Genomic DNA, 13,845 nt, shown 5'->3' with positions numbered 1-13,845 from the left:
AGCATAGCAGTCATCCCTCCTGGATGTGAAGGGCTTCATTCATGGCCACCGTGCTGCACTGAGTCTTTAAAAATACACATTGTTGCTGAAATACGTGCCCCTGCAGCACACACACACATTTCATCCACTCTCTCAATTAGATCACGAACTGAGTGTGTCCTGTGACCATACACTGCATCCTCCATTTCTGTCATTTATTTTGCATTAGGTTGAGCATTTTGATCCATGATAACTGAAAAAAATAATTTTTTTGAATTCACCAAAATGAAATAAAGAAAGATTATTAAGCTGCATGATAAAATTCAAGCTTTATAACTGGAGGTGTCTTCAAGTGAATGATCTAAGAGTGAAAAATAGAGTAATCAGTAAGCAATTAAGCATTGGTAAAAGTCCATTAATAATATGAAGAACACCATAAACATCTCTCAGCCTGGGAGTATCGAACAACAATTATATAATGCAATGCTATCTGGATAAAACTGTGGCCTCAGAAAATTTTTAATGACCTGGAATTTGAAAAAAAAAAAAGGAAAAAGTTATTGCAGTCATCACAATGTATTATTAGAACTACTTTTTCCAGGAAAGTTATTTCCTTGCTACATAGTCCATGTGTATTTTTGTGGTACATTATCTCCCTCCTCAGTGGCCAGGTTAACACTGGAGGGCCAGGATCACCCCTGCCTTGTGAATGGAATGTCATCCACCACCTGGAAGATAGCCTGGTGTATGCAGGCACCCAATAAACACTGGAATGGTGGGTGGGTGGATGGAGAGAAGAATATGTAAATGCATATTTACCCCTTAAATTTTGAAGAGTGTCTAGTGAGCCTAGTTGTTAATATCTGGCACACACATATCCAAATTAATTATACATATTCTAGAGATTTGGGGGGCACTAAACTTTTATGAAGACAGGCAGTATATGATCACTGTCGTATGCTAAGGCCTTAACTCATGCAGGAGCCGCATCCTGGATGGTATCCTGTTCCAAATCAAGCAGTTTTCAGAACTATTGATTTATTTCTTCACTCATTCATTCAAAAAACCATTGTGTGTTTGCCATGAGTTTGACATCAGAGTAAATAATATCTTATTCCTGCTCTCATGAAACTCTGACCACTGTTAAATATTATCTTATGTATCAGTTCCACAATTTATTTGAATTTATTTGCTTCGTTTTGTCTCATCTTTATTTTTCTTTGTTTTTATTTTAGGGGCATGGTTACTCTCCTTCAGGTAATAATTGTGTGGTTTGCTGACATTATATAACCTGCATGTCTAATATTGTAAAGCACATTGTTGCTATTACGAACACTTATTTTTATCTACCCTCACAGAAAGTTTCTCATGCTAAACATTTTTCTAGGCACGTTATATACATGAACACGTCCTCATAACTATGACAGGATATTTTCTCCATACATTTGTTGTGAAAATCGTGGCTTCAGTATACAAATGTTTTGTAGATAGACATACATAGGCTGAGAATGTGAATCCACATCAGTCTGATGCCAAAGCTGGGGTTCTTGTAAGCTTCGATGTACCTAACATTGGCCAGGTAAACTAGATGTTAATTCATCAGGCAGTTGCATTGTTAAATCAAAGCAAATAAAAGTTGTTAAAAACAAAGTCATGTTTGTTAAATTTAGTTTTGGAACCTGGTGGCGTAAGTGACATATGGAAACTATGCAAGACATCATTAGTAATTCTGCTCGAATACCCAGAAGAGTAGTCAAAGTGCCTGTTCTCTGACAGAGTGTGGGTCTAATGCAGGCTCTTCCCCAGGGTTTTCCTCTTTCCTCCAAGCTGTACTTGCTCCTGGGAATGCACTGCCTGTCTTGTTGCTCTAGTCGCTATTCCCCAGAACCCACCTGATCAGAACAGTCTCTGTGAGAGCACAGCCACCATTTTCACTGTGGACAGAACTTCCTTTCTTCTTCTTCTTCTTAATTTTTTTTTTTTTTTTTACAGAGTCTCGCTCTGTCACCCAAGCTGGAGTGCAGTGGCACGATCTCAGCTCACTGCAACCTCTGCCTCCCAGGTTCAAGTGATTTTCCTGCCTCAGCTTCCCAAGTAGCTGGGACTATAGGCACCTGCCACCGCGCCCAGCTAACTTTTGTATTTTTAGTAGAGACAGGGTTTCACCTTGTTGGCCAGGCTGGTCTCAAACTCCTGACCTCAGGTGATCTGCCCGCCTCAGCCTCCAGAACTTCCTTTCTACTGCAGCCACTGCCCGCAGACTCAGGACTCCCTGACATGGCACCCTGGCCCCTCATGTGTATTCAGTCAGAGAGAGCTCATAGGATTTTCCACCAGGAGCAGGTGCGGCGCAGCCCATTGTCAGCAGTTTGGGAAATCTGAGCGACCCCCCATTATCTCAATTTCATCGTCTACGAAAGGAAGAGGTTAGACTGTGCACCAGAGAGGTTGCTGTGACCATGACGTGGAATCATATAGTTAAAATTGCTTTAAGAATTCTAGAATCCAAAAACAGGATGCAGCTATTGTTACCTTCACTCTGCAGCACTGTTAGAATTTCCCCAGCTGGTCACTGAGAGCACAAAATACCCTCATTCCAGGTGGGGATTATGTATCGATTAATGAAATAGAGGATTCCGTCTGTGTCAGGGTCTCACAGCCTAACGTGTCTGCTGCTTCATTGCAATCCCTCTAAACTGAGCTGCCATGGCCCCAGATCACTCACCTCACCTCCCCGTGTGAAGGCCAGACCTTCTCTCACTGCTTTCTGGAGCTCTTTTTTTAAGGTCGTCCCCAAATTAGGTCAGAGTGCACCCTCAGCCTTTAGTACATCTGACCAAGAACTAGCCTCGCCCTGCTGCCCAATTCCCCAGCCCTTGTGCTTTCCTCCAGGGTCTCCCCACTCCTGGGCAGCCTCCTCTTTCACTAGGATCAAAACAGGAACAGGTCATGTCTTCCTTATTCTGGCTCCACCCACCAGCCCTTCGTCCTTAAAAACTGGCACAATCCAGCCACATTCACCCATCTCATTTAAGAAAACTTAAATGCAGATACAAATGGAATATCCACATAGCTGGGGGTGACTGTTCATCCGTTCTGCCCGAGGATGAAGAATATGTGACTTTGCAGCAGGGCAAGGTAAAACTCCAGTGCCAGCTTCTGCCCACTCCCAGGTTGGGATTTTTTTCACAGCTATTTTAAAGCTGCTTCTTTCTCCATCATCAGCCTCTTCTGGCCACAGTCGCTTTATCTTCCCTGGATTTTTGTCCTGAATGTAGTGTCTATAGCCATTTGTTTGTGTAAAAATAGTTATTGCTGTTAACAACAGGATTCCATTTTGCACAGAGAGGAGCTGCCCAGGAGGGTGCCAGGCAGGCAGGAGAGCCCGTGGGGGCGCAAAGCTCAGAAGCAGCAGGAAGGAGCTGCAGAGAGACGCGGATCCATGGCAGAGCAGAGCCGTGGGAGCCACGTAGCCTGGGCGCGGTCTCTCTCTCACTCTGCTCTCTGTCTGCTCATCCCTAAAACGGAGGTGCTGCACCAGGTTCCTCCGGGCGATCCTTAAGTCCCTGATATTGTGGGGTTGCCGGCAGCCTCCTCGGGAGTACCCACTCAGAGCTGTCTTCCAAAACTTTAGAAATTACATTTCTAGAAACCATGCAGGCTAACCTAAGAAAAACACACCCACTGGAGAATAATAGCACTTAAATGTTTCCACAAAATTTTACGTGGCTACATGTTTCTTTCACTGTCCTTATCTCATTTGATCCTAAGACTCTCCATTCTATAGACTAGGAAACTGAGATACAGAAATCGAGTGGGTTTTCTGGGGGCTCTGTGCAGAGCCAGATTAAAATCCAGGCCCAGGGGCCACCGGTGGCTCCAGCAACCTGTTTTTCAAAGGGGTTTTATCCTTTCTCCTTTTCCTGAACTTGGAGAGGCTCAGAGGGCCCGGGCTGCAGAGACAGTGCTGAGTGACCAGCCCTACTTCTGAACGGGATGGAGGTCAGGCCAGGAATGAGACCTCAGGGAGTGGGCAGACCACGGGCACCCACTGTGCCAGCTGGGGCCAGGAGGGGCTGAGGGCACAGGTTGCCTGTCCTGGTTGCTGCGAGGGCTGCTCCCCTCCCTGCTTGTCTGCTCCTGCAGCCTCGGGCCATCGGGAGCTGTCAGCATTCCGAGGGGAGAGACACCTGATTGTCTTTGATTGTTCTGAGACTTTAATTACAATTCATTCACTTTGCCTTGGTGATTGCTCAGGAGGCTTCTGGAAGGACAGCTACTTTGCAGCCTGTGAAGTGTCCATGTCCCTCTTGATCCATGCTTGGAAACAACACAGAAAGACCCCTCCTGGTCACCCAGAGGGAGGCTCATCTAGCGGCAGCTGCTGCCTCTGCCTGCACCAGGGAGCAAGAGAGGCACTGCCTGTGTCTGCACCTCTCTGGGTCACAGTCCCCAGCATGGCAGGACCTGGGGACTGTATGCCAGTATGTCTGGTGACCACCATGCTGAGCCCACTTCTGGAGCCTTGCAGGACACAGAGTCAAGCACTGGACTGCAACAGCTGAAAGGTGTATTTGCTTTACCTTTGTGTAATGAGTTTACGTTTTTGTAATGAGGAACCTACAACTGGGCGGTGACTGGCCTTTGTCCCCACATTCAAGGGCATTAGGGCAACGTTTCTGAAATGAGTCCCTAGTTCTTTCTCTCATGGTGCCACCATGACCCTGGAGCTCCAGCCATTATGCCCATGTTCCTACAGGAGGGAGGGAGATGGGAGGAGAGGAGGCCAAACCAGAGGGTCTTCCTGGCATCTCACTGGAAGTCTTTCTTCTGGGAGAGGTTGGGGACATCTAGTCACAGCAGGGCACATCCCCCTCCTAATTGCAGGGGCTCTGTTGACTGGGAGGTGGGAACTGGGGACTGGACAGCAGATTCTTACCCCCTTATGCAGAGACACCGGCATCCTCCACTGGCTCTACCAACTAGGTGGTACAATATGAGCTAATCACTTACTAACTGTGTGTCTTCACTTTTTTTTTTTTTTTTTAATATGGGAAAGGACAGCAAGGCCCACACTTCTGCCTGTGGAGGTAAAATGAAAGCATGCATACCATGATGATAATGTATAAGAGCCACACTTGGCCTGAACCTTTGGAAGTGCTGCTGCGTGCATTAGTAGCTACTAATTTTCCAATTTGAGTAGATGCTACTTAGAGCTGCAGACATCTGTCGAATGTCTTTTGGGTGTGAGGTACGACACCGTGGGCAAACTGGAGAAGCCCCATCAGATCCGAGGATTCTGAATGCGTGATCAGTGCTCCATTCGGCTTCTGCGACCTCATGTGTGGGCCCCATCCCCCAGCATGTCATTTCTAGAACCAGATCCAAGGAAAGAATTCACCCGACAGTGTGAGTGGCCAGTCACAGTTTAAGTGAGCTCTTAGACAGAGGTGTTCAAACCATTAGAACGAACTCACAATGGTGACTGTCAGGTGAAAAAGGAGGCTGGGTCCCTGCTGCAGACTCCATCAGAGCAAGTCCAAGATTTGAAGCTGAGAAACCTGAAGTCAAAATTTGCCTTTTCTCCTTCCTGATGATGACTTTCTTAGTCTGCAAGAGGGTGTGAAAAGTCCAGGGCTGTCTCGGGTGTGGTGATAGCACAAGGCAACATAGGTGGGAGCAGGCTGCAGGTCCCCAGATGAGAATGGGTGTGCTGTGTCCTGGAAAGGGAGTGTAATTAACGCTTCTTCAAGTCCCAGCTCTGCCACTGCTGAGGAACTGGCTCTTAAGAAAGTCATTGAAACTTCAGCTTCATGAAGTTCACATGGAAAACAGAAATAGCCGCATCTATTGCTGTAAGGCTGCTGTGAAAGTTTAAGCCTGTCGTGCATACAGTGGCCCTTGGCATGCACCAAACCTGCAGGTGGAAACACAGTGAAGCCAGACAGCTGACCGCTGGCCACCTTTACCTGGTTTCAGAGTCGTTTTCATTGGCACATAGACTTGAACATCATACTCTTGCCTTGCACCCTCCAGTTTCAATGCCCAGAGTCTCGGGGAAAGAATCCCACTCAGGGCACAGAAGATACTAAGCTTGCTGATTTTCATGTTTCTGAAGATGTGGCATTCAGCCGGGAACCAATATTTTTCCTCTTCCTTCCTTTCAGGATCCTGGAACAGAGATTTTCAGAGAGAAAATAAAATGTAGCCAAACATTTTCTTTAGTGATGAAATCCTTGCCTGTGGGGTTTTCCTGGGAGCTCAGAGTCACTCATGATGGAAGCTCTTGTCAAGATGACTTGGGATAGAATCCCTCTGAAAATTATTGGAAAAATAATTGGAAACTTTGTGTCTAAGCTGGAATGAAAGGGCCCAGCTGGGCCCTCAACCTATGACATCACAGATGGGTGAGGCCCTGGGACTGGGTCCCAGATGGTTCCTCTTGTTCCTGGGTCTCAGCCCAGCACCACCAGCCAAGGGTGAGCATGAGGCTCTGCAGACATTCAGATCGCTAATTCAATTGATTTACTCAGGAAAGGAGCTGTGACCTAGGGCCTGACTTCTCCAGTGATCAATTCCCCATGATATTTTCTGCAGGACTCACAGAACAGGAATAGCCCCAGCTTTCATGGTCTGCTAAGACTCTCCTACTAGAGAGTGGTGGGGGCTGCACGGGGAGTCGGAGGAACTCAGACCCTTACGTGGAGGCCCCAGGAGCTCCCCGGGCTGCAGAGTCTACTCTGTGAGGGCGCTTTCCTAGAAGGAACACATGAACTCAATGTGCCAGTGACTAGCTGTGGCCGGCAGGTGCCCATCGGGGTTGTTCTTTGGGAAGAGAGCTGCTCCCCTTAACCATGGGACAGCTGGAGCTTGGAGGATGCCTTGCAGCTGCGCAGAGAGAAGTTGTCCCAAAAGAAGGTGGCTCCTTGCAACCCAGCACGACTCAGGACGAGCAATAGCCCAAAAGAAGGTGCCTCCTCGCAACCCAACACGACTCAGAACGAGCAATAGGGGTCACCTGAAAGCTTTTTAGAAATGCAAAACCCCAGGTTTCACCCCAGAACTTCCCAGAATCAGAACCTGCATTTTGATAAGATCCCAGGAGCACCCCCCAACCCCCCACGCTCAGTGTACACCTCTAAGTCTGGGAAGCCCTGCCCTGAAGGAGGTACCGCTGCCCTCTACTTGGCCAAGGCTGGGTTGCCTGGGAATTTCATTCGTCTTTTGGTTTCTTCAGTTCTCTGTCCAGCCTTTACAAAAATTAGTGCCATTTTTCTATTTTAAACAAATGTCACCTTGATCAAAAGTTCACCCTGCACTGCCCTGGATTCTGAGGGCAGCGTGGGAGGAGGCGGTGAAGGCATCTATATTTTCCCTCCACTCAGATATTACAAGCACCTCAGGTGTCTGAAATATCTCAACTCCCCCTGTGCAAATTGCAGGCACTGAGCCGCATAAGCCGGCGCTGGGCTGGCACTTCATCCCGGCAGGCGCTCAGCCTGCAGACACAGGGAGCTTTCCAGACAAGGGGAGAGGCAGCAGCTCTTTGTCCTCGGAGGAGGAGGGTGGGTCTGGGCTGCTGCCCCCTGTCAGCCCAGCTCTCCTCCTGCCCGATCCAGGACCAAGGGCAGGGCACCCAGAGGATAATGAGTAAGTAGCCTGGGCTGTCTGGGGCTGAGCAGCTGAGAATTGCACGCAGACAAACAGGAACAGCTTTTCTTTCTAGAAGGAGGACCAGGAGCAGTTTTGCAGCAGACTTCAGGGACTTCACCCTTTCAATCCCCACAGCCAGGGACAGACTCAATCTCAGTGCTTGCCACCCTGGAGGCACCCCTGTTTTATCAATACCACCTGCCTGCTTCCCATAAAGCCAGCCCCATTGTCCTCACCAGTACAGCATGTCCTGTGAGGGGCACATGGCTGGCCATTAGTGTCTCCTTCCCAGTGGCCATGCCCTTTGACAGAGTATCCATGGCCTTGGGAGACTCAGTCGTCAGTTTGAATTCCAGGAAAAAAAAAGTGACGGCTGTGTGCTCTCAAAGAAGTTGTTCAACCCCTCTGAGGCTTTGTTTTGCCCCTCCTACCTCACTTGTGTTAAAAATAGAAGAAGAAGAATGATAAAAGAGTACCTGTAATTTGTTGGGGAGAATTAACTGAGATAACATTTAGAGTATGTGCAGCAGACAGTCCTTTAACATGTGTGTGTGAAAGGGAGTGTTGCCCTCAGTATCTTCCTTTTGCATCCTTTCTTCAATTCCCCAGCCTCCTATTTGTGTTGCCCCTCCCTTCATTCCTTATTCTTCTACAAATAACTCTCTGAAACTCAAACTGCACTTCATTATCAATAATTGCCTGAATGTCCTCCTTGGAAAACCTTTGCTAAATTACAACCAAAAATGACATCCTCCATTATTTTTGCATTTTAATAAATCAAAGCTAAAGCACCATTTGTCTGGCTATCATTCATTCATTCACCCATCTCCCCATCCACACATCCATCAATCCACCTTCTTATACATTCGTCCAGCTGACCCTTCAGCCATTCATTCACCTGTTTACCCACCCATTAATTTATCCATCCATTTATTTACCCATCAATCCATCCATCATTATCCATCCTTCCATCCTTCCACCTACCCATCCATCAATCTACCTACCTATCCATTCATTTACTCATTCATCCATCTCTCCGTCCAACTGCCCATCTGCCCACCCACCCATCCATCCTCGCACTCAGTCGTCCACCCAGTCATACATTCATCCATTCATCTAACCACCCAGCCATCCATAATTTATCCATCCATCCATCCATCCCTCCATCCATTTATCTACCCATCCATTAATCTACCTACCTACCCATGCCTCCATCCATCCACCTACTTATTCATCTGTCTACTTACCCATCCATCCATCCAACCATCCATCCATCCATCTGCCCATCCATTTACCCATACACCATCCACCTGCCCATCCCCCATCTGCCCATCCATCCACCCACCCATCCATTCATTCATCTATTCATTAATTGAGCCCCCATCCCTTCATCCATCCAACTATCTACACACCCATTCATCTACCCATTCATTCATTTATTCACTCACACATTCATCCATCATTTATCCTCCATCCATCCATCCATTTATCCATCCATAATCAGTCATCCATATGTCCATCTAGCCTATGTTCCATCTATCTATGTGTCCATCTATCCCTTCACCCATTCACCTGCCCACCCATTTGTTCTTCCATCAGTCTTGTACCAAGAAGCATTTAAATACCCAGCTGTGTGTCACCCGTTAGGAAGAACTCAAAGTTGAATAGAACAAATCATGAAACCTCTCAGTCCCCTTGTTCTTCATCTGTAGAAAAAAAGCTTTGATTGGTAAGCTCTAAGGCCACTTTCAGCTCGAACATTCTATAACACTTTTATCATCCTCATCAAAAAGCATACATAAAGAGACCCCATAACACAGGGAGCTGGGCTCTGCCCATAGAGCGGTCTATATGCCTAAGGAGAGCTTTAAATGGGAAACAAATGTGTAGCCCTCACAGTGGACAAATTCCAAATGATGTATGAATCATAGAACTTTAAGGACTCACACTAGATGAAGTCCTAAACATCATTTAGCAACAGCACTAAGGTAGTCGTGGCTGTGTGTTCCTACTCTAACACGGCTCATTTATCATCACTTTGTATCCTCACAACAACCTTGTCAGAAAGGTGCTTCTGTTATCCACCACTTACAGATGAGGAAGCTGAGAAATATGCCAAAAACTTGCCTAAATCCACTCAGCCAGAATGTGAGCCGGAGTTCAGCGCCAGGCAGCCCGGTGGCCCCCTGCTCTGCCTTTGCGGCTGTGGACCTGCCTTCTGACCCCTCACTTGGCGGAAGAGCACTGCACAGTGAAGCACAGCGCCTTTTGCTTGACAAAGGCGAGTGTAAAGTGAGGGGTGTGCTGGAGACAAGCCACAGGGCCCTTTATTTTCAGAAGTCGCCTATTTTCCTGAGTTAATTATCATGAAGGCCTTGTCCCACTGAGAATAAGAAAACTATTTTATTAGTTTACTCGAATCCCCAATGAATGAGTGAATGAATGAATTTACAGAGCTTCGGTAAGGGACAGTGGTGTGACAAAGATACAGATGGGTCAACGTCCCTTTAGAATCCTAAGCCCTGAGGGCCTAGAGCCACGCTCATTCCTCATGAAAAGTCCTCCTGTCATAGGAGAATAAAATACATGATGTTATGCTGGCCTCCTTAGCCTTTCTAGTTTCACAGAAACTTGCTTTCTCCTGCACCTCTTTATTTTAAACTTTTTAAATATAATTATTCATTTGAACTGTGTTGCGGTCACGTATGTACACCTCCTGCCCTCAGTGCCTCACCCACCTCCTTAGATTGAGATTCCTGAGCTCTAAGTTTACAAACCCGTTACTGTTTCTAAGGAGCCCCATCCACACACGCACACGCTTGCAGATGCACTGCACACACACACACACAAACACACACACACACGCACGGCTCCTAACATGCAGGGTAACACATAGCAGGTGTCTTATGCATGTTTATGGATTGGAAGATAGATTTCTACCCCTAAAGAAGCAAGTTGTCATCTGAAAAGTTACTATTTATAGCAGGAACAGAAGAGAAGGGAGCCTGCTGGATGTGATCCATGAACTGAGTGTGGAAGGGAGTAGGGAGGTGCAGACGACAGAGAGAGGGAAAGGGGAGGAGGGAGATTTTCTAGGGGTTGCAGACATGAAGAAAAAAAGACCACGCTGTGGAATCTTGATTTATGGCAAAATGCAATTTTAAAAGATAAATGCACAGGCTGAAGTCAGGAAAGCAGGGCTGCCATTCCAGGTTACATAAGAGAAAAATGAGTACTGGCATTCCCTGTCAGGTCAGGCTGCACCTACCTTGCATACTCTCCCTATCCCTCCTGGAGTCTGTCTCTCTTTCTCTTTCTCTGTCTCACACACACACATGCACACATGCACACACAGGCACACATGCACACACAGGCACACACATGCACACACATGCCTTCCCTGCTCCCACTGCGAGCACTCTCACAGCTCTGCTCTCTGCATCCCTCCTGGCCCTGGCTCTGCAGTGGGTGCAGGAGGGAGATTTATAGCTGCTGCATCTCTGCTCCTGCCTCCCAGACACAGGATCATCCCACGCAAAGCTTCTTTATATGGGGTTGTTAGCTCTGCTCTGCTGACTTGGGAGGGTACATATTTTTAATCTTGATTATTTTAATGCCATACTTCATCCCTGGGCTTCTGGCTGCAACCTCATTCGGATCTCAGAACACCAACAGCAGTAAAGCCACTGCCATTTGTCACCCCACACTGACTGCCTGGGATCCTGAAATGAGAAAGTGTGGGAGGGAACACATCTTGAAGCTGCTCCGTCTCAGCCCCACGGACGGTCTCTGAATGCAGGGACACTGGCACACCCCGGCCTCTGGCTGAACAGTGCACCTTGGATATGGCATCGTGGGCTTTAACTAAAGGGAAAAGGCTGTACCTGAGCTGGGAGCAGCATCAATGGGTAGGATCAGAATGTGCTTAAATGCTTCTCTTCTCTGAGAGAACCAGACACATGGAGAGAACCAGACACATCATTGGCAAAGAGCCAATGATGGAACGGAGGGAGGCCCCACGGCAGCTGCAGCTCTGTGAGTCCGTTGGAACTGGGCAACCATCGTGTCTTGCGGCCCTCACGGCCGTGTGTCACCAGACCAGAGAAGGCCGTCACAGGCACCTTCTTCAGGGCCACTCCATATCCTGTCTCTGGTTGCGGTCTCCCTGCTCCTGCTGGGCCTCATTTTCCTCTCACCTCTAACTCCTCTGTGATGTGAAGGGTGAGAAGGCATAAGGAAAGGAGGATTTAGAGAGCTTAAGCTTGCAGAAGGAAGTGCTTCATCCATCGCTTTGCAACCTTAACACATTGGGTGCCTTCCTGGAGCATGCTGGTGCCATCAGCCCTCTGTATCCTACCACCATGTTGTGAATCAGATTTGCAAAGACATCGTTTGCCCCATTTTGGACATGAGAAAAAAAACCCAGAGAAATTCCACGGTTCACCTCGTCACACACTAGCGGGTTGGCAGCTAAGGTGTTTCACCTCAACACTCCTGTGTTCCTTGGCGCCCCAGCCCAAGGAAAGAAACCCTTGGTGTCAGGCCAGGAAAGAAACCCCAGGACCCACCACTCACAGTCTAGTGACAGTGACCCATGGGACAGGGATTTCCCTTTTGGAGAACACAAAGGTGAAGGTGTGTGTAGTGTGTGACACTGATGCAGCAATAGGAAACGTGTGCTGCTCGCCCCAAATGCCGCAGTCTCATAACAGATAAGAAGACGGCCCATTGCTGACCTGGTTATGTAGGACAGAGCCTAGTTCCAGGGGGGACGGAAGCTGCCCTGTTTGGATTGATTTTCTGAATCCAAGCAGAGCTCTACTCCTGCCAAAACCTTCCCCATCAGCTTCCCTAATTAAAATTAATTTTCATTCATCCATTAGAATTAAATTTTTAAAACACAGAGACTACTGGCTAGAAGTGAACCCAGGAAAGCGAATCCATACTCCTATGCATGGCTCAGAGCTCAACCTTCCCAAAAACAGTTTCTGTAAGGAAGGAGGAGGGTATCTGAAACCAGCATCCAGACATGCAGTACCATTTCCCATCTCACCATGGTACTGGGGGCAGAAGTGATTTTTATCACAACCCAAGTCGAAACACATGCTCCTAAATATTGTTCTGGACATTTTGGTTTTGCTTTACTGTTTCAGTTTGTAATTAAAGAGGGTTCTTCTATTAATGACTTTTACATATTAACCTTCTCATTAGTCCATGACAGCATCTATTAGACCTCTCGAGATTAGACATCTTCAGAAGGCAGCTTGATATACACAGGTTCACCAAGGGGCCACGCCTGCTGAGAAATTCCTAATCCTGCCTGGTAAGAGAATACTGCATGTGGTGGTGCACGGTGATTTTCTAAGCCATTGGTAAAACCTTTTCAGATGGTATGAAACCTTCTTCATGCAACCTGAAAATCTGACTGGGTAGTTTCATGTTTTAAATTTCCTAATGAGGATTCATTGGTATTAATTTTTGTTTTAATTTTTCTAGGCTAGTAATATAACTAGGATGTAGAGAAAATTTTTAAAGTTTTAAAAATGTAGCGTCCTAACAATTAATCAATTGATGGACCTTTTGCAAACGTGTGATCAGGACAAGTCCTGGGGGTGTAGGAGGCTGTGTGTCCTCACAATGTGCCCTCTCCTGTGGCTCCCATGTGGAGCTGCTGTAAACTTCTAGCAGGGCACCAAAGATGTCTTATTGCTAAATCAAAGGCCTTTTGTTGGCCCTCATTCTTTTGGTTCTTGACATCTTCTCTGCATCACTTTTTACCGTGTTCCCTCCTGGAAAACCTGTCTTTTTTGGCTTTCAGGGCCTTATGCTACCTTAATTTTCATCTTACATTTTTAATGGCTGGTTTGCTCCTTGGATGATGGGTCTTTGTCCCCTGTTTGCTAAGTGTGGGCACTGGCCCAGGGGCAGCTCTTGGTTCTGTGTGCTTCATTTCCTATACACTCCCCACTCAGCTGTCCCTTCCTGTTCCTGCCTTTGCAAAATGAGAAGAGAAGGCTCCGCAGCCTTGCACGGCCTTCCCCTGACCTCCCAGCTCCTCCACCGCTCTCCACCCGGAGCCCATCATCCCACCTGATGGAGCAGGCCTTGAGCAAAACAGCAAAGCCAGTCTCCCTTCCAGATTTTCCTGTTCCTCATCCTACCTGTGTGCTGGGCACAGATCATTAAAAATAAATAATCACAGTATTTAATGAT

This window comes from Pan paniscus, chromosome 12 (genome assembly GCF_029289425.2).
Source record: "Pan paniscus chromosome 12, NHGRI_mPanPan1-v2.0_pri, whole genome shotgun sequence".
NCBI classification, from domain to species: domain Eukaryota; kingdom Metazoa; phylum Chordata; class Mammalia; order Primates; family Hominidae; genus Pan; species Pan paniscus.
This window is presented reverse-complemented; position numbering follows the sequence as displayed.